General features: G+C 36.9%; 2 non-coding genes across 2 annotated transcripts; both read right to left on the bottom strand.

The window, feature by feature from the left end:
- Positions 1–1116: 1116 nt before the first annotated feature.
- LOC127098758 (small nucleolar RNA SNORD36) lies at positions 1117–1200 on the bottom strand. The gene has a single exon (XR_007793457.1). It is a non-coding gene; the product is annotated as a small nucleolar RNA SNORD36 (small nucleolar RNA).
- A 169-nt stretch (positions 1201–1369) lies between these two features.
- LOC127098781 (small nucleolar RNA SNORD36) lies at positions 1370–1457 on the bottom strand. Its single transcript, XR_007793477.1, has one exon. It is a non-coding gene; the product is annotated as a small nucleolar RNA SNORD36 (small nucleolar RNA).
- Between the last annotated feature and the right edge of the window lie 18822 nt (positions 1458–20279).

The raw sequence follows: 20279 nt of genomic DNA on the forward strand, positions 1-20279 counted from the left end.
AACATACAAAATAGTAATGCATTAATAATAAAAACTCTTGAAAACAACATATTGACGGAGTGTCATAACAACCCAAAACTTGAACATTTCCTTGTTCTTAAGAAAAACGCTTGAGAAATGAGATTTAAGAATAACTAGAATTGATCTGCTTTAATGATAACTTATAAGTTGATGCTACTTACCAAATTACTTCCGTGTTCCTAATAGATTTTCACCATTATTCTCATACATTTGGATGGATAACTCAAAACACTTTACTCTTGTATCATATATATTCAAATTTTTCTCTATTTAAGAGTAACCTCTTCGTCTTGACCTCTGACCTTCACTTATCCATTATCGACATCAATCATCATGCGTCGCCTTCATAAAACGACTGCCTAACATCAGAGAAACTTCATCATCTTCGTCGATATCCATGACCACACAATCAACTGGAATGATTACAGATAACGACAAGATATCTACTTGCCAATTGCAACGTCATTCTTGTCTATTTCATCTCAAGGTCACCAATCTTTTTAATAAGTGATAAATGTATGAGATTGATGTTTGCGCCTAAATCAATGAGAACTTTTCCAACACTTGCATTTCTTATAGTAACAGGAGGGAATGTAACTCCTCCTATACCATTTGCTTTTTGAGGTAGGATCCTCTGAATGATGGTGCTGCAAGTGGCCTCTAAGTGAATGGTCTCTTCATCAACATATTTTACCTTTTTCTTTAAGAATTTTTTCATAAATTTTATTTTAGCTTGCTAGCTATTTCATTAGGGTATGACATGTGAGCCAGCCTCCTGGGACTATTGTGACATGGCTGATTCTAGTTGTTGTTGACATTATTGACTTGATTTTCTTCTGCTTTTGTAGAAACAAAGATTTCTTTCTGTTATGATTTTCTTCTAGCTAGTTGCTTTCTTGTTCTACTGTTTCGCTAGATTTTGGGATCAAATATTAATTTATCTTCAAAAAGTATTTCCCTTGAGAAATATTGGATCTCAAAATCATGGTGTCTAGAAATATTGGATCTGAAAATCATAATTTTAAATTGCAATGCACAATAACAATAACAATATTGCTGATACCATAGACTTTGAAATCGCATCGAATTGTAATTTGAGCATCAGTTTTAAAAAGCTCGATTATGAAAGCTTCATGGAATAACCAATAAGCAATTAATCACTTTTTTCATCATCTGCTCAACTCAACTCATCGTCGTCTCATACCACCAATATTAAATATAATCAAATTCAAATACTAATTTTCTATTCAGAATTATTGGATCTGAAAATAAATCAAAATTTTTACGAAAACCTATTTAAAGGATACATAAAAAAACATTTTCAAGAAGAAAAAGGCTATATATGATTTGAGCATCAGTTTTAAAAAGCTCGATTATGATGATAGCTTCATGGAATAACCAATAAGCAATTAATCACTTCTTTTCATCATCTGCTCAAATCATCATAGTTTCAACCTAATAAAAAATAAGATTAAAATACATATGAATGAACAGAAAGAACAAGAAGAAGAAAAAAAGAGAATGCCGATTAGGGCTTGAATATAATAAACTAATGAAACCCTAATGCCTCTATTTATATAACAGCTACAACTTAAACCTAACACTTAGAATATTACCGTCAACATAGGAATACCGTTTAGGGGAATGAGATAAACTAAACTATCAAATTAAATCAGAATATTGGACTATACTGTAATTTGTTTATAGGGAAATGGTAACAAATTATGTAGTCAAAAAAATATCTTGAAAATTAATTTTAATAATTAATTAAATACTATTTAACTAAAAATTATATTGAGAGAAAATTTAATTTTTAATTAATGATAAAATAACATAAAATACAATAAATATCAGAAATAATTTAAAATTAAAATTCAATGAACATAAGAAATAATTAAAAAAATTAAAAGTTAGTGGAAGAAAAATTAATTTGATTGAATAATTAAAAAATTATATTAAATGGATAAAGAAACATGATAATTGAAAAATATAATCTCTCTTCCCAAAAACCTAAAAAAAATTGTTAAGAAAAAGTAAAGGAAATCAATAAAAATAATTAATTAGAAATTTATTTTATCGAGACAAATAACTTAACAAAATATTAATTATTTTATCTCAAAAGTTTTTTACTAACCTGGTTGAATTGTTCATGGACACTCTAGAACCTTTCTTTTGGGAAAAGATGATAGGGAATGTATTATCAGGTTTTACTGACCTGGTAATTATTGGAGAAAGTCTAGAAGAGGGTATTAAGAACGGAAAAATTGCTAACGCTGTTGAATCCTGTAGTCGTGTAGGAAAGTCCTCTGAGAACTTTCAGAAGAAGAATGAGGGCGAAATCAATGTTGTTTCAAATGAAAGGAGACCTCGTCGCAGGCAACAATACTATGATCAACCATATGTAGTTGCAGTTGCATCCGTGGTTAACACTCCACCAACTTAGGCTCCTCAATAACATAATACTGGCTAGAATCAGAATCGTAATTCCAAGAATAAGATTCAATTTGACCATATTCCAATGTCATATGCTCAACTATATCCTTACTTAGTCCATAGAGGTTTGGTTACAATTAGGTATCTACCTCCTCCTCTAAATGCTTCTCCAACTGGGTTTAGGTCCAACGCTCACTGTGAGTTCCATGAGGGAGCTGCAGGTCATGATCTAGAAATTTGCTTTGCACTAAAGGCTAGAGTACAAGACTTGATTAGATGAGAGATTTATATCTTTCAAAAATGTTGGTCCTAACGATGAAAAAATCCTTTACCAAAACAGGGTGAGTGAAGACTGGGTCAGCGCATGACATGTGACCTCCTAAAACCAGTAGATCAAACATGAAAGCTCATCCTCGATGTTGATTAGTCACTAGGCGATGTTTTCTTTCTATTTGCAATTTCCTTGCGTGTAATGTGTTATTTTCTTTCAAACTTGTTTGTTCTAAATTTTAATATTAATGAAATGAGCGTTGCATATTTTGAATCAATCCACCCGTGTTCATATCTACGCATATTTATGCTTTCCTTTTTCAAAATTTCATAATCTATCAATGTTCCTCCCATTCATCTTTCTTTATCAAACTTTTGTTAAAGTAAAGATCAAAGTGAGAATGACGAGAACAAAATACCCAAGTTGTTGAACGATATGTTTTCAAATAAAACTTTATTGACAATATAAGTCATTGTTTCAATTCCTAAACACTAGAGAAATAAGAAAGTTAATCCCTACTCAACCCCTTTGAGCTTAGAAGTTGGTGTTTCTTTTTATATGAAAAAACATGTAATCTTAACCTAGTGCAGGGTACTTCTTAGTTAATTTGGATATGCATTCAAATTCAAGGAAATCATTCCATACACCTTTCAATAAAAGTTCCAAGCACGAGTTTTGCTTTGCACACATCAAAGAGGTGTCGGAGAAGCCATGAAAACCAAAAAGTTATGGTGGTTGTTCTCATCAATCGTAAGCAAGGCAATCACTATCTTTCCAAATCAAAAAAAATAAAAAAGCCCGCTAAGTCAAAACCTAAAAGGGTGACTTAGGTAAAAATTAAGGCATCCCGGTGGGCTGAAAACTTCAAGGAAGCAGTCCAAGCAAAAATTAAGGATAACAAAACAAACAAAGAGTCAATAAAAATGTAAATGAGTTAACCATCATATCAAAATCAAAACGATCACCAAAATTCTTGACTAAAAATAGAATGTTGTGATTATCAAAAAGGGAAAAGTGATTGTCATCTCAAAAAATCTCATTGGATTTTGAGCCATCATCATCAATGCAATTACAAAATCTCTTGGAACATGAATACATAAGTTGAATTAGTTAAACGTAGGACTAGAGATCATCATGGAGAATGAGTTGGGTTAAAAAAAATTTAGCCTTATATCCTTTATTTCAAAAACCGTGAATCATACCACGTTATAGCCCTCAAAAGAACTAACTGAGACTAGGTTTATTTTGAAAGCATACTACAACAAGGTTACTTAAACTGGACCCAAAGAGATTTGCTAATCCTTTATTTTGGTATCATACATTCACATTATCTTTCACTTTGAATTTCTAAACCAATATTTTATTTTGACAACTGATCCATTTGTTGTACACCAATAACATCATTCCAATAATGATTTTGATTTCAAAAATTGCATGAGCATCGCATTAAAATTACCATTTTTGAATGAACAATTTTATTTGCAAGTACGCAATCATCATCAAGGAAGTTCAAACAGTTGAGAAACTTGATAAGTGATCCTATCAGGGACATATCACAATCAAGATCCAGTTGTTCAGAGAAAATCAGTTCAAAATCTTTCGATCAGGGCAAGTTATCCCAAGAATTGGTGAACCAAGAGAAAATATCTCCAAGGCTCATGTTGGGGCAAGCATTTAAGTGATAGTAAAGTAATCATTTAAAGAATCATTCAATCTAAAGTGGTATACTTCAAGAAATCCCCAACCAAAGATCACCAGTCCTTCCCAAAAGGATCATCAGCCTGATACAATTGACAAGTGTGACAGAAGTGTGTTCAAAACATCTTTCGAAGGCAGAGTTGGCAAAGCTCCTCGTGTAGCATTTGCTTCCAAATACATGAAAGTATTTGACAGTGGTCTTTCTTCATTTCCATAGTTCATAAAGAGTTGTTGAAGTACCAGTTCTTAGAGTGACTTTATTATGAATATAGCAAGCAGTATTCATTGCTTCAGCCCAAAAATAGTACGATAGTTGTTTGGCATGAAGCATGACTCTAGCTGATTCTTGTAGAGTCATGTTCTTACGTTCAACAACACCGTTTTGCTAAGGGGTGATGGGAAAAGAGAACTCATAACCAATACCATCAAAGGAGTAAAATTCAATAAATTGGCTATTTTCAAATTCCTTCCCATGGTCAATTCAAATCCTAACAATTCCACTTTCCTTCTCTCTTTGAAGCCTTTGACATAAATCTTTGAACAACTCAAAGACATCTAACTTTTCCTTAATGAAGTTCACCTAAGTAAATCTTGAAAAATCATCAACAACTACATAGGCATATCTTTTTCCACCAAGGATTTCGAGCTGCATATACCCTATTAAGTCCATATGAAGAAGTTCCAGAGCTTTTGAAGTGGTCTGATGTTGTAACTTCGGATGTGACATCTTGGTTTGCTTCCCAATTTGACATTCACCACAGACTTTAACTTCTTCAATCTTGAGCCTTGGAATACCTGATAACACCAAATTACATTGTTATTTTGACTCGTTTTGTACATCTTTTGCTATCGTTTTATCTCTATTTCCAGTGTCATGTGGGTACTTTGTATATATTTTAGGTATTTAACCATATTGGGACCATATGCGAAGAAAGGAAACAATTCGGATGCAAAACAATAAAAAAATGGAAATTGCACACAAGTCGACCTACATGGCATTCGCCATAGGGAAGGCCATATTAGAAATGATGTGTCCAACTCATCAACGGGTGGATTGACCCACTCTTCCACACGTTGGGAAGATGGCGTTCACCACCTTGACATGGCGTTCGCCATCCTTTATGAAAGGCAGGTGGTTAGAAATGGATTTACTTGGTCTTCCACTCTTCCCATGTTCCCCCTATTTTTCCTCCCACGAAATGAGAAAGATTCACCTGATATTTTAGGTTTTTAGAACATTATAAATAGGCTTCAAAATTCATTTTCCAAACCATCCAAGCTTAGCACAATCTTGAGCACGAAAAACACCGATCAAAGTTATAACTTGTCACATCGAGGGGTTATAACACCAGAGAGTATTGAATTTGTACGAAGTTTGGAGCACTTTATTTTCCCGCATTTTTATCTTGTCGCCATTTACATTTCTTTACCAACCTTCAGCAAATTTACTTTGTATCAGATTCAAGCCTCTGTTTGGAGAAGGTTTTTATCATATTTCGCGCATTTTATTTACCGCTTTATTTATTTACTCGCTCATTATTTATCTTGCCTCACTACTTTTATTTACAAGTCTTATTTATTGCACCGTATTGCTTTAAACTATTTTTCCATAATGTCTACTTCTAAGCTTCAAACTTATACTTTCATGTTTGTCATAAGCATGTCCAACTAATTTATTAATGCTGGGATGTAAGGACCGTCACTTGATGGTACTCTACCTGTTGCTTCTTTAGGATTTCGATTGAGGACTGTTTTGATTTTAAAACAATCTTTCTGAGCTAAATTTAATCGGTCACTGCGAAAGTAGAGCCGTGAAAATGTCGGGTAAGATCGAAAGCCGTCTGACATTAAAGAATAAGATTGGTTTGTTTTTTATTAATGAATACCGCGAAAGCATTTTGTTAATTAACTAGGAAAGTCTAATATTTCTAGAAGGAGGTTTTAAAACTATTTGCGGGTACGCGTCTGTAGGTTTAGGATCCGGTTACCAGAGCGAAAGCCTGAAACCCTTTTAAGTTAAATTTTCCAATCAAAATTACTTTTCAACCGAGTAAAGAGTCCAGTTTCTTAAAATAGGATTTACTACTTTAACGCATTAAGCGTCAGTCACACGTGACAGTGGACGGTGTAGATTACAGAGTCAAATCCGGTTCTTAATACACTAAAGCGATAGTTCCTGTTCAATCACATTCTTTTCAAAGTAGAAAACATTGCCTCGTACAACGATTCTATTTATAAGCAATCAAGAGTACTGTTGTTTGATGAGAGTCACATCCCGATATTATTTGTCTGAATTTATTAAATTTATTTAATTTCGTCTCACCCATTCTTAATTGATTCACCTTAGATAAACACTGTAACAATTAGAAATGATAGATTGATAGTTAGGTCTCTGTGGGATCGATATCTTTTAAAACTACGCGATAGACTATACACTTGCAGTTAGTTATTGCGATAGACTCGTAATCTCGCGAATAAGTTTTTGGCGCCGTTGTCAGGGACCAATACTGTCAAATTTCGTAACCTATTGTTCTTTTTTAGCTACAATTGCTTCAATATCTGCTAATTTGAATTCAGTTTAAGTCTTTAATGGGACAAAATTTAAAAATTGAAAAGAGAATATAGAAATTGTTCTTCGCTGCATGGACCTTGATCTTGCATTAAGAAATGAGCAATCTGTTTCTCCTATGAAATCTACCACCTCTGAATAGAGGAAAGATTATGAGAGGTGAAAATTGTAGGGAATTTTAGATTATTAATGAATACTGGATTTTATTTGGATTTAAAAGACATTTTTGTTGTACCTTCATTTATACAGAATTTAATTCCAGTTTCTTATTTGGACAAATCAGGTTATTGTGTTCATTTTGGAATAATATGTTTAAGTTATCTTTTAATTCAAATATTGTTGAAACTGGTTCACCTATGAGTCATGATAATCTATATTTACTTGACACAATAATTGAAGGAGAATTGTCATCCAAGGCGCAACGGAATTTAAAAATTTCTCCATTTAGTGATCCTTACGAATGGGCATGATCAGTGATAAAATCGTTACCTCTTGTGGCGATTCAAACCTTTGGTGCAGATCTCTTGTAACAATCAAAACCTTGGATACAAATCCACTGAGCGATCACGAACATTGAACGATGACAACGTCTCTACTCAGTCCACACGAACGGGTTCCTTCAATCTCAGTGCTAGCTGGTACGAATGAAGGCTTTGAGTGAGAGAGAGAGGGAAACGAAATTCCAAATCTTCACTTGAGTTGAGTTGAGTGACAATGCTTCTACCCAAGGGGTTCTATTTATAGAACCACTTGTGTGGGCTTCAAGCTAAAAAGCCCACTTAAGTGTATTTTGGCCCATATCTTATAATATGCCCAAAATCACTTAAGTATTTGGTACCTTACCATATTTCATATTCCACTTAAGTGCACCGTATCTTACGATGTTCCTTAGTTACTCTATCTCTCATCAATCCGTCCTTTGTGTGTGACCCTGTAGGTTTTCGCGACGTTGGTAATTATATTAAATCACGCATTTAACATAATAAATAATGAGCGGTATCTAGCAACACATCACTGCTACCCAAGTCACGAAAATGTCATGTGATCTGACAAGTCCTTCTGTGATAATAATTATGTGTATAATTACCCCTTTGCCCTTATGTCTATATTGAACACAAGGTATAGTCCGTGTCATCCTTGTCCAGTTCAATATTGGGCCCATAGACATTTATCCTGTTACGCAGGATGGGCAAATTCCATCTAGGTCACTCATGTCCCTCATCATGCTTCGTGGAGTACCCATCAACTGTCTTTATGGTTATCCAGTTACGGACAACGTTGGATCAACAATAAAGCACTCGACTCTACATCTAGGATCCATAGTGGTTTCAGGTCGAAGAGTGGTATACACCATTATCACCATGAGAATAACTTATGACACTTTGCATAACTTTCTATATAGTATTCTCATAGCGGGTCAATCCGGTATAAATATTACTCTTAATATTCATACCTATGTTTAAGACTTGATAACTCTTTATCCATGATCCATGAGATGTGATCATCAGTCTATAAACATAATAGTTTTAATGCTTTAATGTTATCCCGCTTCATAATAAAGCTCGACTATGGATACTTTAAGAATAGTGTCCTTATGTTTAATGTGATCTCATGATTAAGTCATACTTGATACATTAAACGGACTAACTATTCTAGGGACTTTATTAATCAAACATAATAAAGAAAATGCCTTTTATTATTAATAAATAATTCGATACAAGTACCAAAAGTATTGGCCTCTAGGGCTTGACACAATAACTACCTATGACAAATCCTTAAATGTGGAATCACATGGTACTAAGTGTAAAATTGATAATAATAATTTAGGAGCATTATGGCATAATCGTCTATGTCACATCTAAAAATAGAGTTGAGTGACTAGTGTCTCATAGAATTTTAGATTCCATTGACCTAATAAACTATAATGTTTGTGTTGAATGCGTTAAAGGAAAACACATAAAAATAAAGAAATTTGGTGCATATAGAGCTACATATGTCTTAGAATCAATACATGCGGACATTTATGAACCATTTTCGACACCTTATTGGAATGATCAATAATATTTTATATCATTCATAGACGATTACTCTAGATATTTGTATATATTTCTTATACATGAAAAGTCTCAATCATTGGATCTGTTCAAATATTTTAAGACTGAAGTTGAGAATCAACTCAGAAAAAGAATTAAGAAAGTCAAATATGACCATGGCAATGAATATTACGACAAATATGATGGTTTAGGTGAACAACGTCCAGGGCCTTTTGCCAAATACCTGGAGGAATGTGGAATCGTCCCACAGTACACCATACGAGGATCGCCTAGCATGAACGGTGTTACTGAAAGACGAAACCAGATTCTTAAGGAAATGGTAAGGAGTATGATTTATCATTCTACCTTGCTAGAGTCACTCTAGGGAGAGACACTAAAGACTATAACTTACATTCTAAATAGAATACCAACAAAGGCAACTGCCAAAACACCTTATAAACTTTGGACTGAGCAAAAGCCTAGTCTAAAACATTTTCTTGTGTGGGGATGTCCAGCTGAGGCAAGGCCTTATATGCCAAGTGAAAAAAATTAGACTCTCGATCATTGAGCAACTACTTTATTAGCTATCTGGAAGATTTAAGGGCTACAAATTTTATGATCCCAAATTCAATTCAATTTTGAGATGGGAACAACCACCTTCTTTGAGGATATTTAGTTTGGGGGGAAGAATAAGGTTAAAGACTTTGTTTTAGAGGAAGAATCAGTAATAATTCCAGAACCGATTTATATAGTTGCTTTTGATCAATCAAGTAAAGAACCTCCACAAAATATTATTTACTTTCCTCCTAATCAATATGATTCGGTAATTCATGAAGAACAAACTCAAAATCCTCAAGAACAAGTGTTACAAGAACCAATACCTTTGTGGAGATCCACTAGAGAAAGGAGAAATGTTATTCCAGATGATTACATAGTCTTTCTCCAAGAACATAAGGAAAATAATGTATGATGGAAGATAATCCAATCAACTTTCGCCAAGTCATGCAGGATTCCTACTAAAAAAAGTGGATTGAAGCAATGAAAGATGAGTATAAGTCCATGCAAGACAATAAAGTTTGGGAACTTGTCCCATTACTAGAAGGTGTGAAACCCATTGGTTGCAAATGAATTTTTAAGACCAAACGAGATTCTAACGGTGATGTGGGGAGGTATAGAACTCGTCATGTGGCTAAGGGTTATACTCTAAAGGAATGGATTGACTTTAAAGAGACTTTCTCTCCAGTTTCATTTAAAGACTCTTTTAGGATAATCATGACTCTTGTTGCACAATATGATTTGGAACTCCATCAAATGGATGTCAAGACGACTTTCCTCAATGCCAACATTGATGAAATGACCTATATAGTGCAAACATAAAACTTTGTGTTAGGAGACTCGAAGAATATGGTTTGTAAATTGACAAAATCCATTTATGGACTAAAGCAGACGTCTTGTCAGTGGTACCACAAGTTTCATGAAGTAATTCTCTCATTTGGTTTTGAGGTGAATGTTGTTGAAGACTGTATGTATCACAAATTCAGTGGGAAGAAGTAAATTTCCCTGGTCTTGTATGTAGATGACATACTACTTGCTACAAATGATATATGCATTATGCACGAAACTAAGAAATTTTGAAATGAAAGATCTTGATGATGCCTCATTTGTATTAGGAATTCAGATACATCGAGACCGATCTCGTGGTATTATAGGATTATCACAAATGAGCTATATCAAAAAGGTGCTTAAAAGGTTTGACATGCACAAATGTAAATCAGGGGATACTCCAATCGCTAAGGGAGACAAGTTTAGTCTTAATCAGTGCCCAAAAGGAAACTTATAAATTCAAGAAGTGCAAAAGGTTCCGTATGCGTAAGCAGTAGGGAGTCTGATGTATGCTCAAGTATGTACGCGTCTGAATATTTTGTCCATAGTTGAGATGTTAGACATATATTTGCGCAATCCAGAAATGAATCATTGAAAAGCAGCTAAAAAGGTTATGAGGTATTTAAAGAGAACAAAAGACTATATGCTCACATATAAGAGGTCATACCAGTTAGAGATCATTGGATACTCTGACTCAGATTTTTCTGGATTCCAAGACAGTAAAATATTCACTTCAGGATATATCTACATGTTGGCTGGTGGTACAGTTCTTGGCTCAATGCCAAACAAACTCTTACGACTTCATCCACCATGGAAATAAAGCTTATAACATGCATGAGACATCCAACCATTGGATTTGACTAAGGAATCTTGTCACTAGGATGCAAATTATGGAAGGAATCAAAATGCCACTTAAGTTATATTGTGACAACAAATCAACCATCATGAATTCTAATAATAATAGGGGCTCAAAATGGATAAATTCTTAATTGTTAAGGAAAGGGCACAAAATGGACAATTTCCATATAACACTTGGGGACAAACTCCATGATAGCAGAACCTCTTACAAAAGGTATTCCACCCAAGGTCTTTCATGACCACACTGCTCGCATGTGTGTTTTACCGTTAGAGGAATCTTTGGTTTAGTGGAAATTAGCCAATTATGAATTTTATGTTATGTGTTTGGGATTATGTATGCATACTATGACTTTTGCTATTTTTCAATTAATAAAGTTTGATATTCAATAGTTTACATTTTGTACAATGAAGTTATTGAATGATCTCACTAAAGTAAAGTAGGACCAGTTAAAAATCAACTGTCATACCCCAAAAATTACCCATCATTTTTCCTTAAAAAAAAAAAAAAAAAAAAAAAAAAAACGAAAAAAAAAAAAAAAAAAAAAAAATTTAATTAATTAATTAATTAATTAATTAATTAAATAATTAAAATAAATAAATAAATAAAATATAACAAATTATTTTGGACTTGGGTCTCCCTCATTTCAAGCCCATTACCCACGAAATTAGTCTATAAATACTGAAGTTTCAGTAGGGGAGTGAGACTTGGAGTTTACACTGGGAGATTCACTGGAGAAAGAAGGAAGAGAAGCAAAACACTCTGAGGTTTCCTTGGAACAAAACCTTGAGGAAAAAGAAAGAGAGAGAACAGAGAAGGACGGATAGAAACTTTGGCATAGGAACCCTGCCTACCCGGAGAATTCAGAGTAAAGAAACCCTGAAGGCAGCCCATCTGCACCGAAGCCATCGCCGTCCAATTCCCGCTGCCTAACTTATTCCGATACTACAAGTGGTCAATCCCTTCAACCTTGAATTGGCAAACAGGTTTGCGTATCTCTATTGTTTATACTTTCAATTGGCCATATCTACATATATAATGCATCATGATTAAATGTTGATATATAATTTGCTTTCGTATGGGAATTTAAATATGCCTGAATACCCTGAATGTTTGACCATGTTATTCCTGTGATAAAATGCCATAAAATTCAAAGTTCCTAACATGGGGCTGTTTTCAAATTCAAAATCCGTGGCCTTCGCTAGGCGAGGCAGAGGCGAACGAGACAGTAGCTGACTTTTCTATTCTGTTTTTTTTTTATGTTTTATCATAGCCATGCATTATTCATCCTATCCTATTTATTGTTGTGATATTTCTCCGGTGTAATCTTCGATTGCACCCTGATTTGGTGTTCTGACATGTTTCTTTTTTTTGAGTTTCGTAAAGGTTCACATATCCCAGGAAAAGGTTATTGGCTAGGTATTCCACTTTATTTGTGGGATACCCTTGTGGAGTTTCACCCTAAATTAATTTTTTAATGTATTAATTTCTAATGTATTAATTTTTTAATATATTATTTTTAATAATTTTAATGTGGAGTTTCATCCTAATTATATAATTAATTGTAAAACTTTGCCTTTGAATAAGTGATCTTGGACCTCTCTTTGTTGCCTTACGATTACGATATTACGGTCATGTCCCGCGAACGTGGGGATACCCTTAGCAAAGACCCTTCGGTTAAATCATCATAAAATAAATTATAGTCCCTCGGATGTTGCCTTCGAATATACAACTTTGTCCCTCGATGACCCTCCGATGTTGCCTACGGTTAAAAGATGATAGTCCCTTCGAATGCTAAGGTATCCTCGTAACTGTTGCCTTCAATGACCAATCGATGACCCTACGATGACCCTTTTGCATCCAAAGGATAAAACTACTTATTTCTCAATAATAAGGACAGTTTTACCCTCATAAGGATAGGAAATACTCATAAAGACCTTGGGTCGGTATAACTCTTAATTGCTGGCTCACAACCTAAAACATTTTTTCACACCTCACACCTTTCAAAATACCTTCAGAAAATCACCACTTGGTATACATTCATACTAGAATCATTACCGAGTTATATTCTTCTAAACAATTTTCAAAACTAAACGAGATAATCACTTTGTATACATTCATACAAGAATCATTACAAAGTTAAATTCTTTTTTCAAAACAATTTTTCTAAACAATTCACAAACACTTTTTTTTTAGACAAAAATAATATAAGTGATCGAGCAATTAAGAGCCCATGGATAACCATGGATACAAAGGGTGCTAACACCTTCCCTTTGTATAATGTACCTCCCGAACCCAAAATCTAAATTAAGGTCTTTCCTGTTCTTTTCCACCTTTCCTTATTGGATAAAAGAAAAGTCGGTGGCGACTCTTGCTAACCGCGACATTGCGATAAAAAACACAAAAAGTCCAGTTCACCGTATGACAGAACTGGCGACTCTGCTGGGGACCTTAAAAAGAGAGGTTACCTTAAAAACAAGATCACTTATTCAATTTGTCTGATTTATTTTTAAGGGATTGCTTGGGTATGTTATACTTGAGTGAAAGATCCTACACCCGGATCTAGTGTACCTTAGGTAAGTAGCAAGAGATCATCGCGACTGTCCGGCGTATACTGGAATGGTCAAAATGATGGCTACGGTTAATGTGGCACTTTGGATGTCCTGATGTTCCTCATGTTAGTTGAGGAAATATTTGGCATTCGCGTGGTGTCATAAAAGCATTAACCAGACCTTTAGAACCCTAATTGACTCATCCTGGCCATTAGAAAGTAGTGAGATAACTGGCTTCGGTTCCGACTGGAGTTGGTTGAGACTCGATACTACACTCTTTGAGATTGGACTTTAGGGAAGCTTCGGTCAACCACTTGGTGTTGCACTGAAGTGGACTTAAGGAAAGGTTTATGATTTGAGATCCTTCTAGAACCCGGTTACTATTCTAAGACAGGTTGAACCAACCAAACTTCAGTGGGGAGGGTATTTACCTATGGAACTCACGCAAGCCTTAAAACCTAAGAATGATTGTTGTGTGACTTGCTTGTGCTTGTTATTTATCTAACAACATGACATCATAACAACATAACATCATAACATCATGGCATTGTACTAACCATTTCAAGGATTTAGGGATTTAACTCTGCTAAAAAAAAAAAACAGAAAAAACAAAAACAAAAGCAAAAACAAAAGAGAAAAGAAAAAAAAGCTCTTTTTGTTAGTTTATGCAAAGTTAAATCCCGAAAGTCCTTGAAAACATTTCATACATTGCATTGCATCGCATAACAGGTATTCTAAAGGATCAGTGTTCTCACGATTTTCCTATCAAACAGATTCCAGCAGATTCAAACAGATTGAACAATGGCTCTCGAACAAACTGTCAAAGATCTCCAGGCCCAGAATGCTCAATTCCAGGAAATGATGCTGAGCTTATCTAAGGGGCAGGAAGAACTGAAAGCTCTTTTGATGGAGAAGAAGAAGGACCAGAAACCTGTGGGTTACATCAACCCGGGGAGAAGGCTTAAGGGACAGGTTACAGGAGTCAAGATTAGAATTCCGAAGGATTCAGAAGAAGAAACCGAGAATGATTCGGAAGATGAGAATCCTAATCTCGTCAATTCTGAGGACGACGATGAAGATTATGAACATGAACAGTACTCTCCGAAGGATGATAAGTACAAGTTGCTGGAAGAACGTATGCTAGCTATGGAGGGGCAGAAAGTGCCCGATCTGGATTTTGAAAACTTAGGTCTGGTCTCTGATGTGGTCATTCCCCGCAAATTCAAGGTTCCCATTTTCACTAAGTATGATGGTGCCTCTTGTCCTCAGATGCATCTAAGGGCTTATGTGAGAAAGATTCAGCCGCACACTACTGATAAGAAACTGTGGATCCATTTCTTCCAAGAGAGTCTGTCTGGCACACAGTTAGAGTGGTATTATCAGCTTGAGAGCTCTAACATCCGCACATGGACTGATTTAGCAACAGCTTTCTACAAGCACTACTAGTATAATTCTGAGTTAGCGCCTACTCGGCTACAGCTACAAAATATGACTATGGGCTCTAAAGAAAGTTTCAAAGAATATGCTCAAAAGTGGAGAGATTTGGCTGGCAGAGTCAAACCCCCTATGACTGATCGAGAGTTAGTGGACATGTTCATGGGTACACTGACTGGCCCATTCTACAGCCATCTACTGGGAAGTTCCTCGTCAGGTTTCACTGAACTTATCTTGACAGGTGAACGGGTTGAAAGCGGCATTCGAAGTGGAAAGATACAGGCAGCTACTTCTGCAAGCACCAAAAAGTCCTATCAGGGAAAGAGTGAATCAAATGCTGTGTACAGTGAGAGGAAGCATAACAAGAAGAATCGTGACCATACTGTTGGGGCAGTTACAATTGCCGCACCGCCATCTCAGAACTTCCAACACAGACAAGACAGGTCGAGAAGACAGTTTACCAAGATCAATATGACTTTAACCCAAGCACTGCAGAGTATGTTAAAGGCCAATTTGATTACCCTCAGAGGCCCTCCTGCGAATCCCAACACTACTTCTCCTCGTTATAATCCCAACGCCAGGTGTGCCTATCACTCCGATAGCCCCGGGCATGATACGAATGATTGCTGGTTGTTGAAGAACAAGATTCAGGATATGATCGACGCTGGAGAAATTGAATTTGATCCTCCGGCGACCCCCAATGTCATCACAGCACTTATGCCTAATCATGACCAGAATGTTAATGTTGTGGACGACAATTCTCACGTTACTGACGTTGCTGATTTAGCATCTCCTCTCCTGATCGTTAAGAAGAATTTATTGCAAGCTGGTTTATTTCCAGGTTGTGCTGAAGATTGCGATTTCTGTGTACTCCGACCCAATGATTGTTTGAAGTTGAAGAACGACATTCAACGGCTGATGGATGATCGCACAATTCTATTTGAAAGGGTTCCTAAGGTGGACAACTCTATTGAAGAGGTATCTGTGATTGCTAGGTCCAAAGCTCCAGTGAAGATTACCGCTACTAGAGTGCCTGTGAAGATTACCGCTGAGCCCAAAGTGGCTCCCCTGATTATTACCGCACCTGGCCCCGTGCCATATTCCTCCAGCAAAGCTATTCCGTGGAACTATGGAGGCGACGTTTACATCCATGGCATAAAGCAAGTTGGTAGTTCTGCTAATCCTAATGATATTGTGGGGACTAGTAAAGTTACTCGAAGTGGAAGGATCTACTCCCCAGAAATCTCACCTCCCGCTCCCGAAATTCGAGGAAAAAGACCAGTCAATCCTCCTCAGTCAGAGACATCGGTCGAAGTTACTTCTGAAGATGTTGCCAAACAGGAAATGGAAGAGATGCTGAAAATCATCCGTAAGAGCGATTTTGATGTAGTGGAACAATTGGGGCATACTCCGTCTAAAATCTCAATGTTGTCCTTGTTATTATCCTCTGAATCCCATGCCAATGCATTGATGAAATTCTTGAAGACCGCTCATGTGCCTCAAGAAACATCCGTCGATCAATTCGAACATTATGTTGCTAATTTGACTGTTGACAATGGCCTAGGCTTTTCCGATGCTGACCTGACGCCAGCAGGAAAGAATCACAATAAAGCTCTGCATATCTCCATCGAGTGTGAGGGGATCACCCTGGCTCACGTGTTGATCGACAACGGCTCTTCCTTGAATGTGCTCCCGAAAGCTGTACTCGATAAATTTGACTACAAAGGCATTGAACTGAAACCTAGTGATGTTGTGGTGCGTGCTTACGATGGTGCGAAGAGTGTTGTCTATGGTGAAGTGGTTCTCCCTATCAAGATAGGACCTCAAGTCTTCAACACTACCTTTCACGTGATGGACATTCGTCCCGCCTACTCCTGCTTGTTGGGGCGCCCTTGGATCCATGGGGCAGGTGCGGTAGCTTCGTCGCTTCATCAAAAGCTGAAGTATCCAATAGCAGGCATGGTTGTCACTGTATGTGGAGAAGAAGAGTATATTGTCAGTAGTGTGCAAGCCTTCAAATACGTCGAGATGGATGGTGAATTCTTTGAGACTCCTTATCAGTCATTTGAAGTGGTTCCTCCACCCAGTCCTGTCCTTAAGCCAACTCCCCTTGTGCCCAAGGTTGTTCGTGCTCCCCCTGTCATGATCTCTCTGAAAGATGCTCAAGCCGCGATTCAAAATGGTGATCGTGCTGGTTGGGGTCAACTGATCAATGTACCGTACAAGTCTGATAAAGCTGGCCTGGGGTTTAACTCTGGAAAGATAGTCAAAAATCAGATTAATGCTATGGAAGATGCTGATAGTGATTGCGACTTGGATAGCTGGATTTTCCCAACAATTGGTGACGGACTCAACAATTGGAAGACTGAAGACATTATCCCGATTTCCTTTAGTCAGGAGTAATCGTTATTGTTTATTCTAGAATTGCAAATTTTAATTTTCTTTTACAATCAAACTTCTTAAAGCATTGTGTCTATGCCCGAGGCACAATAACTAATTTGTTAAGGGTTTTGTCATTTTCATAAGCATATTTATATTCAATAAATCAATGGACGTTTTGCATTCAAATATTACGCTCTTTGTCTTTCCTATTATCTTTCAAACGAGCTATGTTTTCTTACACACACGCACGTAACGAATTGCAGATCCCTATCCACTCTGGATCCTGTTGATAATAGTTCTACTACTGTTCATTATAACTTTGAAAATCCGATCTACCGAGCCGAAGATGGAAGTGAGGAAGATTGTGAAGTACCTGAAGAACTTGCCAAAATGTTACTACAAGAAGAAAGGACTATACAGCCGCATGAGGAGTCAGTTGAGACTGTAAATCTGGGTACCGAGGAGGACAAGAGAGAAGTCAAAATAGGAGCAGGCTTGGAAATCAGTGTCAAAAGAAGATTGATTCAAATGCTACATGACTATGTGGAGATTTTTGCTTGGTCTTACGAAGACATGCCAGGGCTGGATACCGATATAGTAGTGCATCGTTTGCCGACGAAGGAAGATTGTCGTCCTGTTAAGCAAAAGGTTCGTCGCATGCGTCCTGAAATGTCCGAGAAAATCAAGGCCGAAGTCATGAAACAATTCGATGCTGGTTTTCTGGCGGTTACTTCTTATCCTCAATGGGTTGCTAATGTGGTACCAGTGCCAAAGAAGGATGGTAAGGTGCGAATGTGTGTGGATTACAGAGATTTGAATAGAGCGAGTCCCAAGGATGATTTCCCACTGCCACACATTGATGTTCTGGTAGACAACACCGCTCAACACAAGGTATTCTCCTTCATGGATGGATTCTCGGGTTATAACCAGATCAAAACGGCACCTGAGGACATGGAGAAGACTACGTTTGTGACGCAATGGAGCACCTTCTGTTATAAAGTAATGCCGTTTGGTTTAAAGAACGCAGGAGCAACGTACCAGCGTGCTATGGTGGTTTTGTTCCATGACATGATCCATCATGAAATAGAAGTATATGTGGACGATATGATAGCCAGGTCTCATACTGAAGAAGAACATCTCGATCATTTATACAAACTGTTTGAGAGGCTGAAGAAATACAAGTTGAGATTGAACCCGAACAAATGCACCTTTGGAGTAAGATCTGGTAAACTCTTGGGCTTTATTGTCAGTGGTAAAGGTATTGAGGTCGACCCAGCCAAGGTGAGAGCTATTCAAGAGATGCCAGTTCCCCGTACGGATAAAGAAGTCAGAGGTTTCTTGGGACGTTTGAATTACATTGCCCGATTTATTTCCCATTTGACCGCTACTTGCAAACCCATCTTCAAGTTACTGAGAAAAAATCAAGAGATGATATGGAATGATGAATGTCAAGAAGCTTTTGACAAAATCAAGAAGTACCTCCAAGAACCTCCGATTCTGGTACCACCAGTTGAGGGAAGACCTCTAATCATGTATTTGACCGTTTTAGAAAACTCAATGGGGTGCGTGTTGGGGCAACATGACGAGTCTGGTCGAAAAGAGCATGCCATATACTACCTTAGCAAAAAGTTTACCGACTGTGAAACAAGATACTCACTGCTCGAGAAAACTTGCTGTGCTTTGGCCTGGGCTGCTCGCCGACTAAGACAGTATATGTTGAATCACACCACTTTGTTGATTTCTAAGATGGATCCTATCAAATACATATTTGAGAAACCCGCCCTCTCCGGAAGAATAGCAAGATGGCAGATGATTTTAACAGAGTATGATATCCAGTATACCACCCAAAAAGCAATCAAAGGAAGCGTGCTAGCTGATCATTTGGCTCATCAGGCCGTGAATGATTATCAGTCTATGAATTTTGAGTTCCCAGATGAGGATGTCATGCTTGTTACTGATTATGAAGAACCTGGACCGAATGAAGGACCCGAAGTGGGATCCCGATAGACTATGGTTTTTGATGGATCGTCTAACGCATTGGGCAACGGTATTGGCGTCGTGATCATTTCCCCCAAGGGTGGCCATACGCCTTTCACCGCTAGACTATGTTTTGAGTGTACCAACAATATGGCTGAGTATGAAGCATGTATTTTGGGACTCAGAGCTGCTATAGACCTGAGAATCAAGTTTTTGAGGGTGTATGGAGACTCAGCCTTGGTAATCAGTCAGGTCAAAGGAGAATGGGACACTAAACATCTGAATCTCATCCCTTATCGAGAACGGGTGTTGACATTAATCCCATACTTTGAAGAGATCACATTCGAACATATTCCACGAGAGGAGAACCAGTTGGCAGACGCATTAGCTACCATGTCATCTATGTTCAGAGTCAGATGGGACAATGAAGCTCCCCGGATTACCATTGAACGACTAGACGAACCAGCATATTGTTATGAACTTAACGCTGATGAAGTAGAAGAGAAGCCTTGGTTCCACGAGATAAAAAGATATTTAGAAGCTCAGGAATACCCTGAAGGGACATCCATCAATGACAGGAAATTTCTGAGGAAGTTCTCCGCTAAATTCTTTTTGAGTAATGGAATATTGTACAAACGTAACCATGATTCGACTTTGCTTCGCTGTGTGG

This window comes from Lathyrus oleraceus, chromosome 6 (genome assembly GCF_024323335.1).
Source record: "Lathyrus oleraceus cultivar Zhongwan6 chromosome 6, CAAS_Psat_ZW6_1.0, whole genome shotgun sequence".
NCBI lineage: Eukaryota > Viridiplantae > Streptophyta > Magnoliopsida > Fabales > Fabaceae > Lathyrus > Lathyrus oleraceus.